This window comes from Pleurodeles waltl, chromosome 4_2 (assembly GCF_031143425.1).
Source record: "Pleurodeles waltl isolate 20211129_DDA chromosome 4_2, aPleWal1.hap1.20221129, whole genome shotgun sequence".
NCBI lineage: Eukaryota > Metazoa > Chordata > Amphibia > Caudata > Salamandridae > Pleurodeles > Pleurodeles waltl.
Window position 1 is genome coordinate 335,644,686 of NC_090443.1, and position 12,909 is coordinate 335,657,594.

Consider the following 12,909-nt stretch of genomic DNA (forward strand, 5'->3'; position numbering starts at 1 on the left):
ATAACTGAAACATATACTGCCTCTGTTTGGCATTTATATATGAGACTAAGGTAACTTAGAGAAACAAATTTGACCTGAGTGACCACGGCTTCCCTGAGAAACCAAGGCCCATATTTATACTTTTTTTAGCGCCGCATTTGTGTCATTTTTTTACGCAAAACGGCACAAACTTGCAAAATACAATTGTATTTTGTAAGTTTGCGCCGTTTTTGCATCAAAAAGTGGTGCAAATGCGGAGCTAAAAAAGTATAAATATGGGCCCAAGTATGTCATGCGCTCGGCTGCCCACTCATCCCTATCATTGGGTAGAGACAAGGCACTGCTAGTTAGCCGGAGCAAAAACCCAGATTGGAGCGACAGGTGTCACCCGCAGTGGGATAGACTTAGTCTCCCACACCACAGGCGAGTCTGCCACTCAAAATCCAGTAGTCTCATTAGAATAATGAGAGCCTATGCGACACTTATATGAGAAAGTGCCTAGTTATGTGTAGCCCAAGGAGAACACAAAGTACCAGCTTACTGCACTCCTGTGCGTTGGAGGTGTAATGCATGGTGCCTGCAGTATTTTCAATGCTTTGTGACATCGAGAAGCGGGGAGTACCAAGGTAGAGGATATTTCAGAAGTCTTCCGCCACTAGGAAGGTGAGGGTGCATATAGATTCTGTGGGCATTATAGCTATGTAAAAGTGCATCACAACATTCACATTGTCAAGAATATCCATCTTGGGGCTTCATTTATATGTTAGATCAGGGATAGGTTGAACTCTCCATGACCACTGCAAAATTTCACACTTCCCTGGGTGTTGCTGGTGGCACCTCTAGATCTTTGGGCCAGATTGCTATGTTTGGAGGGTGCTCATTGTCCATAATCTTGTTCTCGGGTTAGGAGGGTTTACTCTTGAGGTGGTAAACCATCATCCGTTCATCAGTCCCACACGGGCACTTGTCAACTCGTCAGGTATAAATGAGACTAAGGCGGTCATTAAGTCCCGCCGTCAGAATACCGCTGCGCGGTCAAAAGACCGCCGCAGTAATTCTGAGTTTCCCGCTGGGCTGGCGGGCGACCGCCAGAAGGCCGCCCGCCAGCCCAGCGGGAAACCCCCTTCCATGAGGATGCCGGCTCCGAATGGAGCCGGCGGAGTGGAAGGGGTGCGACGGGTGCAGTTGCACCCGTCGCGATTTTCAGTGTCTGCTTGGCAGACACTGAAAATCTTGGTGGGGCCCTGTTAGGGGGCCCCTGCACTGCCCATTCCATTGGCATGGGCACTGCTGGGCCCCCAGGGGCCCCACGACACCCGTTACCACCAGCCAGGTTCTGGCGGTCAAAACCGCCAGAACCAGGCTGGCGGTAAGGGGGTCGGAATCCCCATGGCGGCGCTGCCTGCAGCGCCGCCATGGAGGATTCCCTAGGGCGGCGGGAAACCGGCGGGACACCGCCGGTTTCCCGTTTCTGAATGCCCAAGGATGCACCGCCAGCCTGTTGGCGGTGCATGCGCGGTCCCCGGCCCTGGCGGTAGTCTACCGCCAGGGTCGGAATGACCCCCTAAGTCATTTAGGTCCTCCAATTTTAAGACAATCAGGGTATCCTTTGCATAGTTGTAGCATGTTAGGTTGAATTATCTGATTCGGGCTGGTAAAAGGGTGAGGCAGAGGTGGAGCTGGAGTGGAGAAATGATTGAGCTGTCTGGAATCCGAGCGTGTAAGGAGAAGGGCGGTGAAGTGAGACTGATGCTATACTGATGCTATACTTTGTCTATCTATGAGTTAACAGGGGATACAGTTTAGATTGTTTATGTGTCTTTGTATATGATTAATTAAAATTGTTACAAATTATTGTGATACAACATAACAACTCCGTTCTTCTTTTGAAATGCATACTACACAACATACAAAAATCTGCACACTTTAAAATACAACATACATAAAATTATCGTCGATTATTAAGATAATACTTCGCTGTCTTGTAATGATTCACTAGCATCAGAAGGTATGCTTAGTGACGCCACACTTTGGATGTGTACAAGCTAATCCAGTGATATTGGTGGACGGACATCAAGCGCTACTTGAAATAAATGCACTGTAATATGTGTCTAGAAAGTCATATTGTTACGCTTCTGGTTCGATTGCTTTCAGCTTTTAATACATTTCTTGAATCGAGTCAATGTCTCCATATCATCAAAACTGAAGTAAAGTGATAATGGCTCATTACAAGTAGGTATCCCTTTCTGTTAAAAAATGGGTTTCAGCACGGTGAAACCCAAATTCCGGACAGTGGCATAGTAGATGCGCGATGGATTCGCTTTTGTAGTTACAAAATCTATATGTCGGAGGGATTCTAGGCGAATTGCTCCAATTTAAACAATACTCATTATTAGGGAGTGTCTGGAATCTAGCAACAAGATGGTTCTCTCTATGCGCGACTCAATTATTCTTCCGGATAGTTTTGGCTTTGTGTAGAATCACACAAAGGAAGTATGGATTTAAACTGTTGGTGCGTTGCCAAAGATTCTAAGTCAGTTTTCCTTGACAATGCCACCACTTGTCTCGTCAGGATTTACTTGAGAGCCGAAAAAGGACTATTACTTGGTAGGGCATTTAAGTCTACGTATAATGCACTAATGGCCACGTCTAGATATTTGGCCCAGTCGTCATCTACTCCATTAAAGATCTCTTGTAATACGAAGGGCTCAAATACAATTTAGATTATTCCCAGGCCATGTGCCACGTTTTTCTAGCCTGAGTACTAAAGTCTGATGATTGACAATGTCGAATGTGGCCCATACGTTGGGCTTTAGTTGTTCATGCAGTGCAATACTGCCCACAGTCTGTCTACATCCTCCCTGGTGGATATCAAAGCAGATCCCATGCCTCTGCCCGCGAAGAACCCAGACCGCTGCCCCAAGAATAGAGCGTTCTCCTCATCGAAGTTGGAGATCTGAGGACCTTGAGTTAAGGCAAGACTCTTCATGCTGAGTGGTATGCTATGGAGGACTAGCGTTTGGAGGGGTAAGATCTAATTTCTAGCGAGTTGTTGAGTAGGTACCTTAACTGCAGACCCACCTCAACTGCCTAGGAGAATGTGTTTCATGCTTCTTGCAGAGGAAGGGTCTGATTGAGATCTGGGAGCCTGCTTGCTTTGCCCACTTTGCAGAATTCAGTGTCAGATACAGGTTTGAAGGAGGTTGGCGGTGTTTGTTTCCGTCATTTGTTCTGTTACAAAGGTTCTTTGCAGCTTGATTCTGATTGTGTTTTCTTGATATGGGAGATCACTTAGACCACCTGCACAGTACAGTGGTCTTTCCTATTTGGTATGGTACCTGAACGGAGAACCAAAATATTGTTTTATCAAAATATTGTGGTTAAAATATCGTAGTCCATTATATCAAAGGTAAATATAAAATTATTTTATTTTTTCAACAATATTGATGTTAAAAATATAGCAATTTTAAATAACATAATATATAATATAATTTTTCGGTGCGTTACATTTAGATATTTCTTATAATGTTATTTGTATATGTGGGATAAACTATTGTTACTAAATAATTTACTTTTTTTTTTCGTGTTATAAGTTTTCTTGAGGGATTAAGTGGCGAATATTTTAGTTTAAAGATATATTACTTAACATTTGATTTGTATTTATAACATCACGCTACATTGAGGCATTGTGCTGTCACAAGATAACTGTGGCCTGAGGAGAAGCTACAACGTATGAACACTCAATGTGAGGTGAGCAACTCTATGGTTGGCTCATGCTCAAGTGTGTTCAGCCACTATTTTAAGGTTGTCTCGTGCAGAGGTGGTGCTAATCTAAATCATCAGTGTGTGGTCCCACAGGATACCGAGGTGCCCATATCTACAAATGCCACCCTAAAATACCTTTGTGGTGACACCATAACTGACTGACCTTTCTTAAATTCTATAAGTGGAAGGTCTTCCCAGCATTCTCCTTGAAATGGCTGTCCATTCGTCGTCTGGGTGGTGGATGTGCACGAGCTGACTGGTGAATGAAAATCACTATCAAGACACAAGTCACCGTGATGAAGAAATGAAGATTTATAGTGAGCACAGTCCAGAGGTGCTTCTCCTGATGTCAGTCCGCTCCCCAACTGATAAACTGGAATGCTCTCAGCCTTAGAACAGAACATAGAAGATGGAACCTCGCAGGGTTCCATTATAAACATCAACAACAGACTACACCAGTTCCCGAAACAGCATCACTTTTCTGTGGTGTACAAAATGCCAACAACTCTGTCCTCACTCTATAAAAGTAGTCCTTTTCAAAACTCGCCAAAAAATAAATATTTGCAGAACCGGCAGTCCCACTCACTGCTTTCAGAACTGGGCAATGATGACATTGTCATCCCTACCACCACAGCACCATGTTGGTTCGCTGTGAAGTAAGAAGCGTCAGTGGAGGAAAATGAGAATGATGATGCAGAGGAGGATCAGCTGCAAGAGAGTACAATGATCGAATGGCAGGTACTGTAGTGATAGATCTTGCCACTGTAAAGAAAATTATTATCAGAATTACACACACTTTAAACCTTTAGTTACCAATACTAGGCAAGCTCTCAAAAGCAAGTCATCACCTCAGAATAGATACAGTTCAACACAGTTGGAGAATGCCAATTGGAAATCTTACTAGAGTCTTCAGGCCAAATTCACAAAGCTAAGTGTGCTTTTGTAGATCTACTCATGTGTAGATGTACTCCATCACCTAGGAGTGACTATCCACATTTTTGTTTTTGTTGCTGTTCACAATTTTCAAGTGTAGGCTTACACCTAGGTGTAGACATGAGTCTCCAGCCACTCAAATAACAGGGTAGGGATTCCTGCAACTGTATGTATGAATGTAAAGTTGATATTGGCAATTTAATAACATTTACCTTTGGACGTAATGGCAGAGATCTCTGTACAGAAAAGATTCACTTATAGGGGAAAAACTGAGGCCCATATTTATATGTTTTTAGCGCCGCATTTGCGTCACTTTTTGACCAAAAGCGGTGCAAACTTACAAAATACAATTGTACTCTGTAAGTTTGCTCCGCTTTTGCGTCAAAAAGTGACGCAAATGCATCGCTAAAAAAGTATAAATATGGGCCTGAAAGTCATAACAGCCCTATAAAAGATTCAGGTAGAGCTATGGACTGAGGACAGGAGACTCATTTAGAATACATTAGAAGACGAAAATCCAAGCAACTGAAAAATCATCTAGAGTGAGCAACAGCTTGAAAAAGGAACATTGCAGAACACCACTCAGAAAATCACGCCTTTTTAAACATGGGAAAACGTGGAAGAGGAGGGAAGCAACCCAGAAGGAATATGTGTCATAAGACAAAGCAAATCTGGACTGGAATGGACTGGAATAAAGGACCAAGACAAGTTTGATCCTCTAAGGCAAGAAGGCAGTGCACCTGCCCATCAAGAAGATGTAGCTGGACCCTTCCCACAGCACACATCAAAGAAGAAAATACACAGCCAGCCTGCTTGGCAGCCTCTGCTGTTCAGTGGGGCCATGTGGCAAGGAGGACCCTATCCAAAGCTCTTGAAAGGGCTCAGCAGCAGGGAAACCCGGAGAGTTCACAGGTCATGACCAGGAGACACTCTAGGACGAAGATGAGCAGACAGGGATGCATTAGCCATGGCTCACTTGTACATCACCAACCCCAGACCATTCTTCCCTCTTGCCCCACGTGGCCCCAAGGAGCTTGAAAGCATTGCCAGTGGAAGGTGCAGTCACAGCCATCTCATTACAGAGAGGCCATGTTTGGGGTGGCAGCACTATACTGATCAGCCACTTAAAAGATAAACATAAAGGTAAAACACAAAAATTATCTCTACATAGTTCAAAGGAAGCCAATCATAATTTGCAAACTCACCTGTAGTTTTCGGCAAATGCCTACTAATTAGAACACGCACTCTTATAATTCAACTCTGATGCGTCCGTGGGAGTGCTCAAGAATGGAGGGGTGCAGCCTTCTTTTGTGTGGGTTTCCTGTAAAGCAGGAACGCACAGGCAACCTGAACACAAATAACTTTAAATCTTGGTCATGGAATTAGCCCTTCATTTTAATTTTCTGTGGTACAGGTTTTGCTGTTTTACCATTCAAAATAAATTCTACTCTATGTGCTTTCACCCATTGCTATTTTTTCTGGCTTTGCTACAGTTTTGGTGGGATCATTCCATCATCAGGTTCCTCCAGCAGTGTCAGTGCTCTCTCTGCAGTGCTCCATCAGTGCACAAGGACCCTGAGCTGTGTAACCATCAGTCGTCAGAGTGGGCTTGCTAATCCCAATGACATGATAGTGCCCGGTAGTGTCTGCTTACTTCAGCAATGTGTTGTTCCTGTGGTAGTGTGATCTGACTGTCAGCAAAGTCACCATCACCCACTGCTTCTATTCCTGGGGATGATGATTCTAATTTTTTTATTGTTATTGATAAGACGTAAAAGCGCATGAGTGCTACTGTCGTCATGGCACTAATGGAAACCATACCAAATAGCCCAGAGTCAAATTCGGGACTTATTTATTTAACTTTCATGATGAGTAAGTAAAGAGCCAGGTTTTAAGACGTTCTCTGCAACTCAAAAAGTTGGACTGGCTTCTAAGTTGTTCAGGTAAATTGTTCCACAGCTGGGCTGAAATGTGGATGAAGCTCTTTCCCCCCAGTTAGACCTCTTAATTTTACCTACATTGACAGTCCTAGAATTGGTCAACCACAATGACCTACAGGGGTTGTACCAACTGAGATTTCTTTTAAAGTGGTCGGGTGCAATTCTATATAACGCTTTGTGAGCGAGGCAGGGAGCCTTAAATCTGACTCTGTTATTCACCGGCAGCCAGTGAAGCTCTTTTATTGTCACTGACTGAAATTTAGGAATTATTTTTAGCAGTCTGGCTGCTGCATTTTGAAGGGACTGGACTTTTTTTTAAAGAGCACTGATGAAGAGCAACATCTAGGGCACTGCAATAGTCCAATCTTGATAGTACAAATGCTGTTATACTGTTTTCAGTAGTTCTGAAGGTATGCACAAAAATATCTTCTACATTTTACACAGCAGACAGAAACAGGTGGAAGTGAGATTGTTTATCTGGGTGTTGAAGGACAGAGTGGAATCAAAAGTATCCCCAAAGACAGGATATAGATTTTATTACAGATACAGAGGCTAGCCTCATGAATAACCTCTCTTAATGCCTACTCTGCAGCACCCGGAAGTAACTGTGTCATCACCATCCATTGAACCAAAATCAATGTATAGTCACAGCTTAGAAAATGCCCTGCTTCAACTGCCCCTTTATCTTTTAATTCTGCAACTTAGCAGCTCTCCATCTTCAGAAAAAAAACAGAAAATCAGTGGAACCATCTCAGCCTCTTACTCTTCATGACTGGTTATCTTGAAGCAAAAAAAAATGAAGTCATAATTTACCCAAAAACATTGTCATCACAGTGAATGTCAAAAAATTAAATGCATTAATATACCCATGGCCCAAACTAATCAAATAATATATCTTGTGTTCAATTCTTCTCCTTATTTTATTTTTTTAAACATCCAATAAAAACGTGAGAGGAGGGAGGGATAAAGTTAGCCTCTGTGACTTTAATAAAATCCAGATTCTCTTTTCATAACAATTAGAGAAGTGGAATTTCATTGCAGGAAGGGAGGCGAGCATTATGCTTGCAATAATGCTTCCTCACAACCACCCTACACACATGCCCTACAGGTTTTAGATAGTGTCTCACAAACACTCCTGCATTTACCCAATCAGCCACCTTCAAAATATTTTTCAACCTTTCACCAGTCCAGAAAGTCTTGCTTGCTATGACTACTTACAAAGAACAAGCACAAAACCTACTCACATCTACACCTGTTTTTTCATTCCTGGTTTCACCTATCTAGAATGTTTGCTAGAATGTTTGCTGTATAGAATCAGCCATGTTGGGCCTCACATAAGAGTTAAAAAAAATGGTCCAAACTATCTGCAATGAATTCCAATACTCTGCTCTCATACTAGTTTTTGAATTACTCATACTTTGAATAAAATATGGTCTCAGACGTGGTCTATGTACCTTCCCAAACCAAACACAATACAGACTCTAATTTCTGACTAAGCTTCTTCCAGTCCACAAACTTGCCTGGCCACAATTGAAACAAGCCTAAGTGACACCTCAAACTTACTTGAACCTCGTCCAAAGATTACTTTAATTGAATACGTTTCATGATCTTACTTACCAAAGTACTAGAACTAGGCAATCAATGATCAACCCTAGAATGTCCCACTGATACTATTGACCTAAGGCAACGTACTGCTCTGAAACTCAGGGCCTCATTATGACTTCAGTGGTCTTCCACTGCAGCCAGCATACCTCCGGTGCTAGCGGTATGCTGGCCACCCTATTAGAAGTTTTCTGCTGGGCCAGCGGGCGAAAACATTGTTTCCCCCGCTGGCCCAGCAGAAAACTCACTACAACATTGACGCAGGCTCATAATCAAGTCGGCAGCAATGTTGTGGTGCGTTGGGTGCGACAGCACCCGTCACGCATTTGACTGCCTGTAACTCGGGCAGTGAAATGCGTGATGGGGCTGTCCATGGGGGCCCCTGCACTGCCCATGTCAAGTACATGGGCAGTGCAGGAGTCCCCATGGGGCCCCCGACACCCCTTTTCCGCCAGCCTTTGCACGACAGTGAGACCGCTATGCAAAGGCTGGCGGAAAGGGGACTCATAATCCCCAGGGCAGCGCTGCCGTGGCAGATTGCGACCGCTGAGACCGCCAGGCTGTCGAGAGGTCATAATAGGGCAGTCAGAATGCCCTGTCTGCAGTGGTCCGACAGCCACACTGGTAATAAGGTCCTCAGTCTTTTATTAAATAGTTCAGCTTGGAAATTAGCTACATTCACAGAAGGTGCCTCTACGGAATCCAGACCCATTTCCACTCATTAACATACTTTCCATACCGCCGGTACCTTCTCCTTTTCCTGGACTCATGATTCCTCAAGTAATTCTGCAGCTTCTCTGAAAAGGCCTACAAGTGACTTAGATTTCCTAATGTACACAAAACAAGAAGGTTCAACACCACAAGCGTCCCCAAAGGACACTCCTTTCTATCTCTGTGTAGCAACAAACCCTCTCTCACTGGAATCAGTAAAGGTATCTTGTGAGCAAGCTCCAGTACCTATGGAACCAGACATTCACCACAATGTTATCAACACAATCTGGCATCTCTTTCTCCTCATCTTCTGAAGAACTCATTGGATCATGACAAAAGGTGGGAATGTATATACTTTTAAGCCTGCCTACAAATGCTGAAATACCTTCCTTGCTTTTACTCTGTGATTCAATCTCCAACTGGAATAACTGCCCATTGTCACGATTGGCTGGTGACAAACAGGTCCACTGCCAAAGGACCTCACGCTTCCAGAATCCTCCAGAAGCATGCCTGATCCAAAACCCAATCTCTGTAATCAACTAGGTACCTCAAATTCCACTCCACTTTTAAATTCTCCTGACCCAGAAGAAATACTGCTCTCGACAAACATTTGCGCTCTAAACAAAAAAAAATCTTTAACTAATTTTAGTAGCTTTCGCAACTTACTCCCTCCTAAACAATTGATAAAACTCACTGCCAGCACATTACCTATCCTTATCCGAACTGCAAGGCTGCTCATAATATCTTTATATTGTCTTTAAGCATACAATGGTGCTGTCAATTCCAAAAACTGAATATGATGGAGCTCCCCTAACTCTGACCATCGACTGCCAATCTCTTGGTTATCAAACCGAGCATCCTAATGAAGAAGACTCACATCTCTCTCCAGAACAAAATCTAAAGCAGAACTAAAAGCTCTATCCAGAGCTTTCAAATTTCCAGCCACTAAACCAATTCCTCTTTCAATTCAGTTGTCAACCCTATCTTGTCTGTATACCAAAGACCCTTCCTAAGAGCACAAAACTTTACTCTCTGCAATGCCTGGTAAGGTAATGGCTCAGGACAAATCACTTGGATGGATGAGGATGAAAGACCAATGATTCCCATCAAATATCTCGAAGATAACTCTGAGCAAAACATGCCAACTTTATCTTTCTTCCTTTGGAGAAAAGGCCTTGCCTGAACAGTGTCTACCGGAAAAAACAGAAACTCCAGCAATCTGGATGGAAACATCACTTCACTTTGATTATGAAATCTAAACATTCCAACATACACCTCACCATATGCAACAAATCCATCACCTCCTGATCCAGCAACAGTATCAAAATTCTGTCCAATTATCCTATCATCTGGACTTCCTTTTCTCTCAAGAGAGCCAACAATGGTCTCAACACGTTAGTGAAACACCACAGTGTCAAGGATAGTCCAAAGGCCAAACATAAAAATTGGTGTAGCTGACCTTTCACATCTAAATTGGAGAAAATCCATAATTTCCTGAGCCATATGGGTTGTGGTGTATGTATCCTTCAAATTTGATCTCATCAAGCAGCTTTTCTCCTGTAACATGTCTTGTAAAAGTTGGATACCTTTCACTTTGAAATGCCTGTAAAGTAAAAACTTGTTTTGCTTCCTCAGATTATCACAGGATGTCAGCACCTCTCCTTTTTCTCCACTAAAAACAGGCTACTCTCAAAACTCCTGCAATCCTCCCAGAACATGGCTTTTTCCAGCAATTGTCTGATTACAGTCTCCACCAAGTCCCCCTATTCCAGATTTAGGGACTCATTATGAGGCTGGCAGTCTTAAGACAGCTAGTCTCGTGGTGGTGGTCCTGACTGATGCCAGTTTGGCAGTCTGACAGCCACGTCAAGGGTTTGGTGGTCAAACCGCCAAACGACCGCAGTCTACGCCGGGAACAATGTTCCCGACGGGCTGACGGTGGTCCAGTTCGGAATCAGCAAGGGCGGTGCTGAAGTCAGTGCTGCCCTGCTGATTACGACCTGGTTCTCTGCCAGCCTTTTCATGGCAGTTTCATAGTCATGAAAAAGCTGGCAGAGAACAGGTTCAGGGGACCACAGGGGAGCCACTGCACATGCACTTGGCCCCCTGCCCAGCACTCTCGCAATGCTCACTGTCTGCTCTGCAAACAGTGAGCATTGCGAGGGTGCTGGTGCACCTTGCTGGCAGCAGTATTGCCGCCGGCTCTATTACGAGCAGGCCACACTGCTGCCACGACTTGCCCGCTGGGCTGACGGGCGGAAACCTTGGTTTCCGCTCGTCAGCCCAGCGGGAAAGTCGTAATGGGCCCAACAGGGAGGTAGCCAGTATGTCAACAACCTCCCCGTCAGAAGTTCGGCAGACGGGTCATCCCATCTGCCGAACTCATAATCAGGCCCTTCATGCCAGCTCCTTTCATTCTCTGTCTTGTACAGGTGACTCCACACACTCTATCTTGTTGCCCTCTATGGCCCACAGCACACTCTGAACATGTGAGATTCTACCACTCCATGATGAAATGCCTCATTTAAACCACCCACCATTTTTGAGAAAGAGCAAAAACTGATCTTAGTACTCACCTTGTGTCCATTGATGATGTGACTTCTTTGTCATGAACCTCTGCTCCTTCCTGCTCTCCTCTTCTGGGGAACAACAGTTGCAGATTGAAAGCCTCCTCCTGTTCCTCCGGCTTGATAATAAAATTGTGAACTTGCCATTCCACGACCATTAACCAGACCCTCCTATTGCCCCTTCAAAAAACTCCTCCTCCAAAAACTGTCTCATGTTTTTTGTGCTATGTCTAGTGCCGTACAAGTAGAAACATTCTTTCCAAGACTCTTAGCCAGGCCCTTCCCAAAAAAGGCTCTTAGCATCCCACTAGGTTCTTTGTAGCCTATTTCTTAGCCATGTCACCCAACTGAGGATTTATTTTCATTAATGGGGTTTTTCTCCTTTCTACATTGAGTCATGCTTTTGCAATTCTTAGAAAGCAAATGGCTCTATTGCTCCATCCACACAACATTTCTACATCCACCTGTGCACCCTTGATGTGCACCTTCTTTGTCAATGCCAATGGACCCAACAGTTAAAGAAGTTTGTCTGGGCACTCTCGTAAAGAGTGTTTAAGCCTACTGAAGGGACCCCTTTCTAACTCATAAAGGAAGGAACTCAACTTAGCATCCAAGTTTGGGGTTACAGATACCTTTTCTTCGACAATGGCGTGCGATAATTCTGTCATCGTAATTCTGCTGACCTCCCTCTCCAAAGTATTCCTAATCCATGCTTTGGAGAACTTTCCTGCATGCTCCACCAACCACCAATCTGCACTCTTCTCTATTAGATGGCTCTTCAACACACCATCTCCAGATGGGGCCAGGAAAAGCATTACCCATATTATCACAACCAGCAACATCATTCTGAAGATCCAACACATATTCATCAAACTCTGAACAATCCTCCCTATTATGGACCTAAGTGAACCCATCATCTCCTCCTTCAGGGTCACCAATTCAATGTGTATTGTGTAGGTCCCCACCTTTTTTGTGACTGATATCCAAATCAGTTCTCCAGTCTTGCCCTTAGGCTTTCTGTCCTTTGACTGTAAGGGGCATATTTATACTCCGTCTGCGCCGAGTGTGCGTCAAAAAATTTGACGCACAATCAGCGCAAACGTTGACCCGTATTTAAACTTTGACGCCCGAGCCCGCGGATGACAAAATTCCGCCATGTGTGTCATTTTTTGGATGCAGCAACCCGCCTTGCGTTAATTATATGCAAGGTAGGCGTTCCCGTAAAAAATGGCTTAAACGGCCATGCGTCGTATTTATGCTTTCGGGCAAAAATGACACACAGCCGGGAGGCGGAGCCAGAAAATGACGCACAGCCCGATTTGCGTCAAAATTTAACACCTCGGTCAGGGCAGGCATTAAAATGTGGCAAACACACCTGTATTTAATCAGAACACACAGAACAAACAGCAGAG